We start from the raw sequence: 15,943 nt of genomic DNA, 5'->3' as shown, positions 1-15,943 counted from the left end.
TCCTAGGTGACCGTTCTCCCCCGTCTGTAGCCACTGCGCGGGCGCTGTTAGACAGCATCAACCCCACAGGTCTGCTCCTCACTGAGCCCTCTGGAGTTCTCCTTCTAACTGACTCACTGCTCCTCCTCTCCTGTTCTTGCCTACGCCACCTAGCAACCAGACTCTCCACCACACCCCTTGAGAGGAGATGGAGGCTTTTTAACCCCCTGCCACTATTCCAGTGGAGGTATAGGCTTTGCCCCCTCCTGGGATCCCCAGGGGTCCTCTCATGGGTACATGTGTGAGACCTGGTCACTATGCGCCTGTGTTCCACACCCCTGTCAGCCTTCTGGATTACCTGTATTGTACTGTCCCCAGCATGGGTGCAGTACTCAGTGGTGCCTGACCAGGTCAGGGGCGCCACAGTTTGAATGCTGGGACCCCAATCCCCCCCCCCCGTCCCCATTGACCTCAGGAACAAGGCTATTTCATTCATTGGGATTCCTGGAGAAAGCAGAACAGTAATTTCCATCATGACTAGAGTTGAGCGGATCGGCTATAATCCAGGTCCGACGGATCCGGATCTGGTTGCCACCGAAGTCCGGATCCGATCCGGAATCCGCACCTATGCAAATGAATGAGAATGAGAAATTGTGCACCCAGGTACTGGTCAGACTCGGATCGGAACCTTGAACCGTGCGGATCCGGATTTTTCAGATCCGGGTCCGCTCAACACTAATCATGACTCCAGGGGACATTGTGTGTGGAAACCTCTGCTCCATTCAAGACTGTACATGGCAGAGCCCTATGCTTGGGATCATGTGGGGGAGAGGAGGGGAGAATCTTAGCAGTGGGGCCCCCAGTGATTAAGTTATCTTTGGATAGGGAATAGCTTCATATTTTGGGCTAGTCCCTGGAAGGAGGGTACAGATGTGAATAATCTAGGATATTTTCATAGGTGTGGAATGATCTATTACAACCATTGGAGGGGTTCACAGCAGAGTCTTGGATATAGGCTGAAGACCACCCTAGAGCTTGACTGTCCATGTCTTAAAAAAAAACAAACAACAAAAAACATTCCTGTAAAATAAAGTTGTTGCAGATTGCTAGTCCAGGCCACCACAGTATGATCTGGGGTCCCACGTTTGGGTGCTTGCCTGATGGGGCTGCTTCAGCACTGTGGCCCTTTCACATTCTTTTCCTTGCTCCGCATCATCCTGGTGGGCCAGCTGTGCAGGCAACTATAGGTGTCCCTGCTGCCAGTGCATGGAATCATCTTCAAAGTCTAAGGGTATGTGCGCACGTTGCTTTTTACCTGCTTTTTACCTGCTTTTTTGCTGCTTTTTCTTCTGCGCTGTTGAATGCCAAAATGGATGTGTTCTTCTATTCAAGCAAAGTCTATGGGAATTTGGGTTTCTTGTTCACACTATGCTGTTCAAAATGCTGCCTTTTTGTGGCAGAACTTTGGTCAAAAACTCAGCTTTGCAGTGCAAAACCCAAATGGCAAAAACAATTGACATGTTGCTTCTTTGAAAAGCTGAGTTTTTGACCAAAGTTCTGCCACAAAAAGGCAGCATTTTGAACAGCATAGTGCGGACAAGAAACCCAAATTCCCATAGACTTTGCTTGAATAGAAGAACACATCCATTTTGGCATTCAACAGCGCAGAAGAAAAAGCAGCAAAAAAGCAGGTAAAAAGCAACGTGCGCACATACCCTAAGAAGGGGCTGCTTAAAGAGAATCAGTCACCAGGTTTTTGCCACCTAATCTCAGAACAGCATAATGTAGAGGCAGAGATCCTGTTTCCAGCAATGTGTCACTTACTGACCTGCTTTAGGCCCTGTGCGCACTTGCCGTTTTTCCTGCAGATTTGCTGCATGTTTCGCTGCAGAAAATGTTCAGAAGATCTCTGCAGTGATTCACCAGCAAAACCTATGGGGGGAAAAAAATGCTGTGCGCACTATGCGGATTTTGACAGCTGCATGTTTTGCTGTGGGATTCCCGCAGCAAAAAAAATTGCATGTCACTTCTTTTCCGCAGGTAGCTGCGGGATTTCACTCCATTGACTGCAATGTAATCGTGAAATCCCACAGGGAATAACGCAGGCAGCAAATTCTGTGCAGTTCATTGCATCTTTCTGCGTTATTCCCTCCAGTATTTCACGACATAATGTTCATCACTGCCTGCGTTTTGCAGGGAAGTGATGTCATTATGACAGGAAGCGGAGCCGTGAGAAAACAGACATAATACACATAGAAATCAACCGTACATATAAAAAAAAAAAACACATGCGGGCTCCGTTGTATTTTTACCGTCCAGCCGAGGTAAGCACACAGCGGCGGCCCGGTATTCACAGGCTGGGGAGGGGGAGGGCGAGGGCCAGGGTTAATCCACTCCCCCCCTTCCTCCCGCAGCTGCCCCAGTGACTGTCGCATCCATTATGCGGCAGTACCGGAGTGTCCCTGGCTCTTTCAGATTGCCGTGATGCGGTAGCAATCCAGGTAATAAGGAGTTAAACGGCAACGATCCACTGCCATTTAAGTCCAGGCTTAATCATGGCAGCGTCTATGATACAGCTGTCATGATTAACTCGTAAGTGAAGTGAATAAACACACAATGAGAAATCCTTTATTTTAAATAAAAGACAAAAAAAGCCCCTCTTTCACCCTTTTATTAACCCCTCCCAACACACAGCTCCGGCGTAATCCACACAGGTCCACGACGTTTGCATCCAGCTGCGACTGACACACTGTACTGAATGCAGCCTTGTAAGGAACCTGCAGAAATGTAACTACAGGTCATTTCCCACGGTCGGTAATGTGAACACCCTACCGACCGTGAGAACTGCAGTGTGTGCTGACATGGACTCAATTGATTGATAGAGGACAGATCAAGCTATTGATTATCTATCCATTTCTCTATATCTAAAAAAAAATAAATAAATAAATTTCCTTTTAAGTGCTTTATTGCATTAACACATGTACGAACCCGCAGAAAAACCGCACCAAAACGCAAGTGGATTTTGGTGCGGTTTTTTTTTTTTCCGCTGGTGCGATAATCTTTCAGTGCCTGTGGAATTTTCTTAAGAAAATTCCTTTTTTGAGTGCGCACAGGGCCTTAGTGTAATTTTGATACAATCAACTGATTAATAATCAGCAGTAATTATAATTACAGGACTACTTGGTATCCTTCAGATAGTCCAGCATATTCATGACCTCCTTATAACTGCTAGATCTGCAGCAGAGGAAACATTGATTTTATCAAAATGACAGCAGACAGCTCAGGAAGCGAGACATCGCTGGAATCAGGATCTCCGTTGACTGATTCCCCTTAAAGGTCACTACTCCACAATCTTAAAATGAGGCACTTAGCAATATGGAATGTCAAAGAGAAAACTCCTACACCCACTTTTTTTTATTGATTAATAAAAGGTTCTCATCCAGGCTCACTGACCTCAATTTATTAAACTCAAAACACAATTCAGAGCTGTTAAAGGGAACCTGTCACCAGATTTGGGGCCTATAAGCTGCGGCCACCAGCAGTGGGCTCTTATATACACTATTCTAGATTGCTGCATATAAGAGCTCAGACCGCTGTGTAGAATGTAAAAAATACTTTATAATACTCACCTAAGGTGCGGTGCAGACTGGTCGGATGGGTGTCTCTGTTCTCAGATACCAGCGCCTCCTCTTTTGGCCATCTTTGTCCTCCTGTAGCCGGGGTGCAGGACGCATCCTATGACATTGACACTCGCCGGCATTGAGGTCCTGCGCAGGCGCACTTTGATCTGCCCTGGTCAGATCAGACCAAAGTATTGTAGTGCACCTGCGCAGGACCTCAATGCTGGCGAGTGTGGATGACGTAAGTCGTATCATGCACCCAGGCTTCAGAAGAGGGACAAAGATGGCCAAAAAAAGAGAATTTTGTTTACTTACCGTAAATTCTTTCTCTTATAGTTCCGTATTGGGAGACCCAGACATTGGGGTGTATAGCTTCTGCCTCCGGAGGACACACAAAGTACTACACTAAAAAGTGTAGCTCCTCCCTCTGAGCATATACACCCCCTGGATAACCAAATTTAGCCAGTTTAGTGCAAAAGCTGAAGGAGAATAGCCACCCACAAGTAGAGATAGAGCAAGAACCAGAACTGGAGCCTCTGTCTACAACAGCCGGTGATAACACGCGGAACAAGAAACTGCCAACAGGCAACAGGGAGGGTGCTGGGTCTCCCATTATGGAACTATAAGAAAAAGAATTTACGGTAAGTAAACAAAATTCTCTTTTTCTTTATCGTTCCTATGGGAGACCCAGACATTGGGATGTCTCAAAGCAGTCCATGGGTGGGAATAAACAGAAAACTGAGAAGTAGGCGATACCTAACTTCACAAATGGGCGACAGCCGCCTGAAGGATGCGTCTGCCCAAGCTCGCATCTGCCGAAGCATGAGCATGCACTTGGTAGTGCTTTGAAAAGGTATGCAGACTAGTCCAAGTGGCAGCCTGACAGACCTGCTGAGCCGTAGCCTGGTGCCTGAAAGCCCAAGAGGCACCGACAGCTCTGGTCGAGTGTGCCTTGATCCCCGGCGGGGGAGGCACCTGAGTACACTGGTAGGCATCGGAAATGGCCGACCTAATCCAACGAGCTAAGGTCGGCTTAGAAGCCGAGAGGCCCTTAGGGTATGTGCGCACGTTGCTTTTTACCTGCTTTTTTGCTGCTTTTTCTTCTGCGCTGTTTAATGCCAAAATGGATGTGTTCTTCTATTCAAGCAAAGTCTATGGGAATTTGGGTTTCTTGTTCACACTATGTTGTTCAAAATGCTGCCTTTTTGAGGCAGAACTTTGGTCAAAAACTCAGCTTTTCAAAGAAGCAATATGTCAATTGTTTTTGCCATTTGGGTTTTGCACTGCAAAGCTGAGTTTTTGACCAAAGTTCTGCCACAAAAAGGCAGCATTTTGAACAACATAGTGTGAACAAGAAACCCAAATTCCCATAGACTTTGCTTGAATAGAAGAACACATCCATTTTGGCATTAAACAGCGCAGAAGAAAAAGCAGCAAAAAGGCAGGTAAAAAGCAACGTGCGCACATACCCTTACGCCGACCTGTGGTCAGCACAAAAAGAGAAATGCACCGCCTAAGAACAGCGGTGCGAGACACATAGATCCGGAGCGCCCGCACCAGAGCCAGAGTATGCAACGCTTTTTCAAAGCGATGAACAGGAGCCGGACAAAAGGAAGGCAGGGAAATGTCCTGGTTAAGGTGGAAAGGAGAAACCACCTTAGGGAGAAAGTCCGGAGTCTGACGGAGAACCACCTTGTCTTGATGAAAAACCAAAAAAGGTGACTCCGAAGAGAGCGCAGCCAAATCAGAGACTCTCCTGAGGGAAGTTATGGCCACTAGAAAGACCACCTTCTGTGAAAGACTAGACAAAGAAACATCCCTAAGAGGCTCAAAGGGGGGTTTCTGCAAGGCCGTGAGGACCAGATTAAGGTCCCAGGGATCCAAGGGCCGCCGGTAAGGCGGAATGATGTGAGACGTGCCCTGCATGAAGGTGCGCACCTGAGCCAGCCGGGCGATACGCCGCTGGAACAACACCGACAGAGCCGAGACTTGTCCATTGAGGGAATTGAGGGATAGTCCTAGCTGCAGACCGGACTGTAGAAAGGACAGGAGGGTCGGCAAGGAAAAAGGCCAAGGAGCATGGCCGGAAGAGCGACACCAGGACAGGAAAATTCTCCAGGTCCTGTGATAGATTTTGGCCGAGGAAGACTTCCGAGCCCGAGTCATAGTTGAGATGCCTTCAGGAGGAATACCAGAAGTCTTCAAGATCCAGGACTCAAGAGCCACGCCGTCAATCTGAGAGCCGCAGAATTCTGGCGGAAAAACGGACCTTGTGAGAGAAGGTCTGGACGGTCCGGGAGATGCCACGGCACCTCTACGGACAGATGGAGCAGGTCTGGGTACCAAGCTCGCCTGGGCCAGTCCGGAGCAATGAGGATGACCCGACGGCACTCCATTCTGATCTTGCACAGGACTCTGGGTAAGAGAGCTAGAGGGGGAAACACGTAGGACAGACGAAACTGGGACCAATCTTGAACCAGAGCGTCCGCTGCAAAGGCCTGAGGATCGTGGGAGCGAGCCACGTAACCCGGAACCTTGTTGTTGTGCCGGGATGCCATTAGATCCACTTCCGGAGTGCCCCACTTGCGGCAGATTGACCGAAACACTGCCGGATGCAGGGACCACTCGCCACTGTCCACGGTTTGACGGCTGAGATAATCTGCTTCCCAGTTTTCCACGCCTGGGATGTGGACTGCAGATATGGTGGACTTGGAGTCCTCCGCCCATTGAAGGATGCGTTGTACCTCCAACATTGCCAGACGGCTGCGTGTCCCGCCTTGGTGATTGATGTAGGCAACCGCTGTCGCGTTGTCTGACTGGACTCGGATGTGCTTGCCCGCCAACAGGTGGTGAAAGGCTAAGAGAGCTAGAAGCACAGCTCTGGTTTCCAGCACATTGATCGAGAGGGCTGATTCGGACGGAGTCCAAGTGCCCTGCGCTCTGTGGTGGAGATATACCGCTCCCCAGCCGGATAGACTGGCATCCGTGGTGAAGATCACCCAGGACGGGGCCAGGAAGGAGCGTCCCTGAGACAGAGAGAGGGGCCGAAGCCACCACTGAAGGGAGCCCCTGGTCTGTGGCGACAGAGCCACTAACCTGTGCAAGGAGGAAGTCCGCTTGTCCCAACAGCGGAGAATGTCCAGCTGCAGAGGACGCTGATGGAACTGGGCAAAGGGAACCGCCTCCATTGACGCCACCATCTGACCCAGCACCTGCATTAGGTGCCTGATGGAATGACGGCGGGGCCTCAGCAAAGAGCGCACCGCCAGATGGAGGGACTGCTGTTTGACTAAGGGCAGCTTCACAAGTGCCAGCAGAGTCTCGAATTGCATCCCTAGGTACGTGAGCCTCTGGGTCGGAGTCAGAGTGGATTTGGGCAGATTGACAAGCCACCCGAATTGGACTAGAGTGGCGAGAGTGAGCGAGACACTCCGCTGACAGTCTGCGCTGGATGAAGCCTTGACTAGAAGGTCGTCCAGGTAAGGAATCACTGCCAACCCCTGGAGGTGCAGAACCGCAACCACCGCTGCCATGACCTTGGTGAATACTCGAGGGGCCGTGGCTAACCTGAAGGGGAGAGCCACGAATTGGAAATGTTCCTCTCCGATTGCAAAACGTAGCCAACGCTGGTGTGAAACTGCAATTGGCACATGCAGATAGGCATCTCTGATGTCGGTGGATGCCAGGAAATCTCCTTGGGTCATTGAGGAAATGACTGATCGCAGAGACTCCATGCGAAAATGCCGCACCTGAACATGCTTGTTGAGAAGCTTGAGATCCAGGATGGGCCGGAAGGAACCGTCCTTTTTGGGGACTAGGAAGAGATTTGAGTAGAAACCTCTGAACCGTTCCCGGGCGGGAACCGGTACAATTACTCCGTTGGCCTGCAAGGATGCCACGGCCTGAGAGAAGGCGGCGGCCTTGGAGCAGGGGGGAGTTGACAGAAAAAATCTGTTTGGCGGGCTGGAAGAGAATTCTATCCTGTAGCCGTGGGAGATGATATCCCGCACCCACTGATCGGAGACGTGTTGAAACCACACGTCGCCAAAGTGGGAGAGCCTGCCACTGACTAAGGACGTTGCTGGCGCGGCCAGATAGTCAAGAGGAGGCTGCCTTAGTGGCAGCAGCTCCTGCGGTCTTCTGAGGACGCGGCTTCGTGCGCCAGTTGGGTTTTTGGTTCTTGGCTGAGTTAGTGGACGAGGCCGAGGGCTTAGAGGATGACCAGTTGGAGGTACGAAAGGAACGAAACCTCGACTGGTTCCTACCCTGGGCAGGTTTCCTGGTTTTAGTTTGTGGCATGGAAGTACTCTTCCCGCCAGTAGCTTCCTTAATAATTTCATCCAGTTGTTCGCCGAATAGCCTGGATCCAGCAAAAGGGAGGCCAGCAAGGTACTTCTTTGAAGAAGCATCTGCCTTCCACTCTCGAAGCCACAAGATCCTGCGGATAGTGAGGGAATTAGCCGAAGCCACCGCAGTGCGGTGAGAAGCCTCCAGCATGGCAGACATGGCATAGGATGAAAAAGCTGAAGCTTGGGAAGTTAAGGCAACCATTTCGGGCATAGATTCCCTGGTGAGGGAATGCATCTCCTCTAGAGAAGCAGAGATGGCCTTGAGAGCCCACACTGCTGCAAAAGATGGGGAGAACGAGGCCCCAGCCGCCTCATATACAGATTTGGCCAGAAGGTCAACCTGGCGGTCAGTGGAATCCTTAAGAGAGGTGCCATCAGCCACTGATACAACGGTCCGGGCTGAGAGTCTAGACACCGGAGGGTCTACCTTTGGTGAATGAGCCCACTCCTTGACCACCTCAGGTGGAAAGGGAAAATGGTCATCAGAACCACGCTTTGGGAAGCGTTTGTCAGGACAGGCCCTAGGCTTGGTCACAGTGGCCTGAAAACTGGAGTGGTAGCAGGGATGCTGCAGTCAGCGCCGATCGCTGAGAGAACGCTGATAAAATGGCGCTGGAGCGAGGAGAGGGGGCGGGGCCTACTCTGAGAGCGGGATCTGGAGGGCCAATGAGATTTACAGGGGAGGGGACATTTACTCAGAGAGGAGTGTCCCTCCCCTGTGCCGAACGGCCGCTGGGCGGAGCCGCACTGTCCCTCTGCATGATTGACATGCAAGGGCAGTGAAATCGAAACTAGGCCTCAGGCGAAGCCGGGGCCTAAATTTAAGCGATGCGGCCGGCGCGCAGGCACCATCGGCGCGGTTCTCAGGTGACAACCAGAGAACCGGCCGGAAATGTCAGAACAGTCACACAGCATACTCTCCCCAACAATAAAGTACAAGGAACCCCCGGAATGAAGGGAATTTTGTTACTTACCGTAAATTCCTTTTCTTCTAGCTCCAATTGGGAGACCCAGACGATTGGGTGTATAGCTACTGCCTCCGGAGGCCACACAAAGCACTACACTTAAAAGTGTAAGGCCCCTCCCCTTCTGCCTATACACCCCCCGTGGGATCACGGGCTCCTCAGTTTTAGTGCAAAAGCAAGAAGGAGGAAAGCCAATAACTGGTTTAAAAACAAATTCAATCCGAAGAAACATCGGAGAACTGAACCATTTAACATGAACAACATGTGTACCCGAAAAAACAAAAATCCCTAAGAAAACAGGGCGGGTGCTGGGTCTCCCAATTGGAGCTAGAAGAAAAGGAATTTACGGTAAGTAACAAAATTCCCTTCTTCTTTATCGCTCCTAATTGGGAGATCCAGACGATTGGGACGTCCAAAAGCAGTCCCTGGGTGGGTAAAATAACACCTCGTGACAGGACCGTAAAAACAGTCCTTTCCTACAGGTGGGCAACCGCCGCCTGAAGGACTTGTCTACCTAGGCTGGCGTCCGCCGAAGCGTAGGTATGCACCTGATAATGCTTGGTGAAAGTGTGCAGACTCGACCAGGTAGCCGCCTGGCACACCTGCTGAGCCGTAGCCTGGTGCCGTAATGCCCAGGACGCACCCACGGCTCTGGTAGAATGGGCCTTCAGCCCTGAGGGAACCGGAAGCCCAGCAGAACGGTAGGCTTCAAGAATTGGTTCCTTGATCCACCGAGCCAAGGTGGATTTGGAAGCTTGCAACCCTTTACGCTGACCAGCGACAAGGACAAAGAGTGCATCCGCGCGGCGCAGGGGCGCCGTGCGGGAAATGTAGATTCTGAGTGCTCTCACCAGATCCAACAAATGCAAATCCTTCTCACATTGATGAATTGGATAAGGACACAAAGACGGTAAGGAGATATCCTGATTGAGATGAAAGGGGGATACCACCTTAGGGAGAAACTCCGGAATCGGGCGCAGAACCACCTTGTCCTGGTGAATCACCAGGAAGGGAGATTTGCATGAGAGCGCTGCTAGCTCGGACACTCTCCGAAGCGAGGTGACCGCTACTAGAAAAGTCACTTTCTGTGAAAGTCGAGAAAGGGAAACATCCCTCATAGGCTCGAAAGGCAGCTTCTGGAGAGCAAGTAGAACCCTGTTCAGATCCCAGGGCTCTAACGGCCGCTTGTAAGGAGGGACGATATGACAAACCCCCTGCAGGAACGTGCGTACCTGAGGAAGCCGTGCTAGTCGCTTCTGAAAAAATACAGATAGCGCTGAGACTTGTCCTTTAAGGGAGCTGAGAGACAAACCTTTTTCCAAACCGGATTGTAGAAAGGAAAGAAAAGTAGGCAATGCAAATGGCCAGGGAGAAACTCCCTGCGCAGAACACCAAGATAAGAATATCTTCCACGTCCTGTGGTAGATCTTGGCGGAGGTTGGTATTCTAACTTGTCTCATGGTGGCAATGACGTCTTGAGATAATCCTGAATACGCTAGGATCCAGGACTCAATGGCCACACAGTCAGGTTCAGGGCAGCAGAATTCCGATGGAAAAACGGCCCTTGAGACAGCAAGTCTGGTCGGTCTGGTAGCGCCCACGGTTGGCCTACCGTGAGATGCCACAGATCCGGGTACCACGACCTCCTCGGCCAGTCTGGAGCGACGAGGATGGCGCGGCGGCAGTCGGACCTGATCTTGTGCAGCACTCTGGGCAACAGTGCCAGAGGTGGGAACACATAAGGGAGCCGGAACTGCGACCAATTTTGAACTAAGGCGTCTGCCGCCAGAGCTCGGTGATCGTGAGACCTCGCCATGAAAGCTGGGACCTTGTTGTTGTGCCGGGACGCCATTAGGTCGACGTCCGGCATCCCCCAGCGGCGACAGATCTCTTGAAACACGTCCGGGTGAAGAGACCATTCCCCTGCGTCCATACCCTGGCGACTGAGAAAATCTGCTTCCCAGTTGTCCACGCCTGGGATGTGAACTGCTGATATGGTGGATGCCGTGTCTTCCACCCACGTCAGAATCCGCCGGACTTCCTGGAAGGCTTGCCGACTGCGTGTTCCTCCTTGGTGGTTGATGTATGCCACCGCTGTGGAGTTGTCCGACTGAATTCGGATCTGCTTCCCTTCCAGCCACTGCTGGAAGGCTTGTAGGGCAAGATACACTGCTCTGATTTCCAGAACATTGATCTGAAGGGTGGACTCTTGCTGAGTCCACGTACCCTGAGCCCTGTGGTGGAGAAAAACCGCTCCCCACCCTGACAGACTCGCGTCCGTCGTGACCACCGCCCAGGATGGGGGTAGGAAGGACTTTCCCTTTGACAATGAGGTGGGAAGAAGCCACCACTGAAGAGATTCCTTTGCCGCCTGAGAAAGGGAGACGTTCCTGTCGAGGGACGTCGACTTCCCGTCCCATTGGCGTAGAATGTCCCACTGTAGTGGACGCAGATGAAACTGCGCGAAAGGGACTGCCTCCATTGCTGCTACCATCTTCCCTAGGAAGTGCATGAGGCGTCTCAAGGGGTGTGACTGGTCTTGAAGGAGGGATCGCACCCCTGTCTGTAGTGAACGCTGTTTGTCCAGCGGAAGCTTCACTATCGCTGATAGAGTATGAAACTCCATGCCAAGATATGTTAGCGATTGGGTCGGGGTCAGATTTGACTTGGAAAAGTTGATGATCCACCCGAAACTCTGGAGAGTCTCCAGTGCAACATTCAGGCTGTGTTGGCATGCCTCTTGAGAGGGAGCCTTGACAAGCAGATCGTCTAAGTAAGGGATCACAGAGTGTCCCTGAGAGTGCAGGACTGCTACTACTGCTGCCATGACCTTGGTGAAGGCCCGTGGGGCTGTCGCCAGAACGAAAGGCAGAGCTACGAACTGAAGGTGTTCGTCTCCTATAACGAACCGTAGAAAACGCTGATGCTCTGGAGCAAATCGGCACGTGGAGATAAGCATCCTTGATGTCTATTGATGCTAGGAAATCTCCTTGAGACATTGAGGCGATGACGGAGCGGAGGGATTCCATCCGGAACCGTCTGGTTTTTACGTACTTGTTGAGAAGTTTTAGGTCCAGAACGGGACGGAAGGATCCGTCCTTTTTTGGCACCACAAACAAATTGGAGTAAAAACCGTGACCTTGCTCCTGAAGAGGGACAGGGATCACCACACCTTCTGCCTTTAGAGTGCACTCCGCCTGCAGAAGAGCATCGGCTCGGTCGGGAGGCGGAGACGTTCTGAAGAATCGAGTTGGGGGACGAGAACTGAACTCTATCCTGTACCCGTGAGACAGAATGTCTCTCACCCAACGGTCTTGGACCTGTGGCAGCCAAATGTCGCCAAAGCGGGAGAGCCTGCCACTGACCGAGGATGCGGAGAGAGGAGGCCGAAAGTCATGAGGAAGCCGCCTTGGTAGCGGGTCTTCCGGCTGTCTTTTTTGGGCGTGACTGAGCCCGCCAAGAATCTGAGTTCCTCTGATTCTTTTGAATCCTTTTGGACGAGGAGAATTGGGACCTGCCGGAGCCTCGAAAGGACCGAAACCCCGACTGTCCCCTCCTCTGCTGGGGTTTGGTTTGTCTGGGCTGAGGTAAGGATGAATCCTTACCCTTGGACTGTTTAATGATCTCATCCAACCGCTCACCAAACAGTCGGTCACCAGAGAATGGCAAACTGGTTAAGCACTTTTTGGAAGCAGAATCTGCCTTCCATTCCCTTAACCACAAGGCTCTGCGTAAAACCACGGAGTTGGCGGACGCCACTGCCGTACGGCTCGTAGAGTCCAGAACAGCATTAATCGCGTAAGACGCAAATGCAGACATTTGAGAGGTTAAGGATGCCACCTGCGGCACAGATGCACGTGTGACAGTGTCAACCTGTGTAAGACCAGCTGAAATAGCTTGGAGTGCCCATACGGCAGCGAATGCTGGAGCAAACGACGCGCCGATAGCTTCATAGATGGATTTCAACCAGAGCTCCATCTGTCTGTCAGTGGCATCTTTAAGTTCAGCCCCATCCTCCACTGCAACTATGGATCTAGCCGCAAGTCTGGAGATTGGGGGATCCACCTTGGGACACTGGGTCCAGCCTTTGACCACGTCAGGAGGAAAGGGATAACGTGTGTCCTTAAGTCGTTTGGAGAAACGTTTATCTGGATAAGCGTGGTGTTTCTGGACTGACTCTCTAAAGTCAGAGTGGTCCAGAAAAGAACTCAATTTACGCTTGGGATATCTGAAATGGAATTTCTCCTGCTGTGAAGCTGATTCCTCCACCGGAGGAGCTGGGGGAGAAATATCCAGCATTCCATTGATGGACGCTATCAGATCATTCACTATGGCGTCCCCATCAGGTGTATCCAAGTTGAGAGCGGTCTCAGGATCAGAATCCTGATCAGCCACCTCCGTCTCATCACACAGAGAGCCTTCCTGCTGGGACCCTGACCAGTGTGATGAAGTCGAGGGCCGCTCATAGCGAGCTCGCTTAGGCTGTCTGGGACTGTCGTCCGTGTCCGAACCGTCACACTGGGATGCATGGGACACCCCCGGAGCCCGGGGCAGTTCCAACAGAGGGGGACCAGGGGGCAATGATTGAACAGTGCCCATGGTCTGAGTTACTGGTCTAGACTGCAACGTTTCTAGAATTCTAGTCATAGTCACAGACAATCTATCAGCGAAAGCTGCAAACTCTGTCCCAGTCACCTGGACAGTATTCACAGGTGGTTCTCCCTGGGTCACCTCTAGCAGAGGCCCCGGCCGAGCAGTTGCCACAGGGGCCGAGCACTGCACACAGTGGGGGTCAGTGGAACCTGCCGGTAAAGAAGCCTCACATGCGGTACAAGCAGCATAGAAAGCCTGTGCCTTGGCACCCTTGCTTTTTGCGGATGACATGCTGTTGTCGCAATCTAGGAGGGTATATAGCCAGGAAACACCAGCGACCGTACAGTGCAATGTATAGCGTACAAGCATAAAAATACAAATGTACACTTCGGCACTAGTGGGTTCAGCACCAGAGGCGCCGCTTACCGCCCGCTCAAACGCGGGTGTGTGGTCGCCAGAATCCCGTGTCTGGGTCTCCCAAAACTTGTCTCCCCTCTCCAGCTCAGACTGCACACAGGAATGGCTGCCGGCGTTCTGTGAAGAGGGGCGGACCGTGGGCGTGCCTCAGACAAAGTGCGGGAAACTGGTGTCCCACTGTGCCCAGTGTGAGGGCTGGAGTATGTAAAGTAGATTCCAGCCCTCTGTGCTGACATTCTGCACAGCGTCCCGCCCTTCCCCTGACTGGCAGGCCTGGGGGCGGGAACGAAACGAAACTAGGCCGCAAAAGCCGGGGACTCGAGTAATAAGCGCGGCCGTCATACATGCACGGCCAGCGCGGAAGTCCCCGGCGCACCACAAGTCCCAGTCGCGCCGCAGCAAACTGACAGCAGCGGCCGGCGCGGCAGTTCCAAATACATATACTCCTTCAGCAGAGCTGTAGTGAGCAGTGGCACAAGCGTGCGCGCTGTTGTCCCCGGCGCACTAACACACCCAGCAATGCTGCAGTGTGTCTGCGTCTGTGTGGGGACACAGAGTACCTTGATGAAGCAGGGTCCTGTCCCTGACGATACTCAGCTCCATATGCAGCAGTTCCTTTCAGGGGCTGTGGATGGAGCACGGTCTCAGTGCCTGGAGACCGGTAAAATCCCACTTCACCCAGAGCCCTAAGAGGGATGGGGAAGGATGCAGCATGTGGGCTCCAGCCTCCGTACCCGCAATGGGTACCTCAACCTTAACAAACACCGCCGACAAAAGTGGGGTGAGAAGGGAGCATGCTGGGGGCCCTATATGGGCCCTCTTTTCTTCCATCCGACATAGTCAGCAGCTGCTGCTGACTAAACAGTGGAGCTATGCGTGGATGTCTGACCTCCTTCGCACAAAGCATGAAAACTGAGGAGCCCGTGATCCCACGGGGGGTGTATAGGCAGAAGGGGAGGGGCCTTACACTTTTAAGTGTAGTGCTTTGTGTGGCCTCCGGAGGCAGTAGCTATACACCCAATCGTCTGGGTCTCCCAATTAGGAGCGATAAAGAAATAAACGTCTCAGATACTTAGCTTGTGAGACGCAGGGTTTCAAGTCCCTGGGGATGAGTGCTCCGTCCAGCAGGATCCTGAAGGGCTGCGGATGGAGACCGGCCTCCTGCAAAGCAGGGAGAACCGTGCTGGCTCCCACTTCAAGCCAGAGCCCAGAGGGATGGTGAAGGAGCGCGGCATGTAAGGCTCCAGCCCTGGAATCAACCTTAACAACACCGCCGACACAGTGGGGTGAGAAGGGACATGCCGGGAGTCCAGGCTTGGACCCGCTTTTCTTCAAAAACTTTCCAAAAATGAAAAATCAGATGAGAATGCATGTGTGGATGTATGCCTCCTGAACACAAAGCAATGAACTGGCTAGATTTGGTTATCCGGGGAGTGTATATGCTCAGAGGGAGGAGCTACACTTTTTAGTGTAGTACTTTGTGTGTCCTCCGGAGGCAGAAGCTATACACCCCAATGTCTGGGTCTCCCATAGGAACGATAAAGAAAGAGACGGTGCCAGTACCAGAGAATGGAGACACCCATCCAACCAGTCGGCACAGCCCCACCCCTCTAGGTGAGTATTATAACGTGATTTTTACGTTCTACACAGCGGCCTGGGCTCTTATATACACTATTCTGGAATGCTGTATATAAAACCCGAGTGGTAGTGACCACAGCTTATAGGCCCCAAATATAGTGACAGGTTCCCTTTAACACTAGAACTACTGGACTCGTGACACCTATATAGAAATACATGGTGCAAAGTAGTCAAAATGACTACCTCAGTAGTTCTAGTGTTAAAACTGAATTATAGCTGTATTTGTAATTTTGCTAGTATTCATGGTTATCAGACACAAATTCCCCACACTCTAAGCTCCTATATTACAGTAGTACAGACAGGTTTACCTCACTGTAGAGTAAAAGCTGCTTTCCAGAAATCACATCAAAAAGTGTGTGGAACATTGAGATGTTGGTTCTAA

This window comes from Anomaloglossus baeobatrachus, chromosome 9 (assembly GCF_048569485.1).
Source record: "Anomaloglossus baeobatrachus isolate aAnoBae1 chromosome 9, aAnoBae1.hap1, whole genome shotgun sequence".
Lineage (NCBI taxonomy): Eukaryota > Metazoa > Chordata > Amphibia > Anura > Aromobatidae > Anomaloglossus > Anomaloglossus baeobatrachus.
This window is presented reverse-complemented; position numbering follows the sequence as displayed.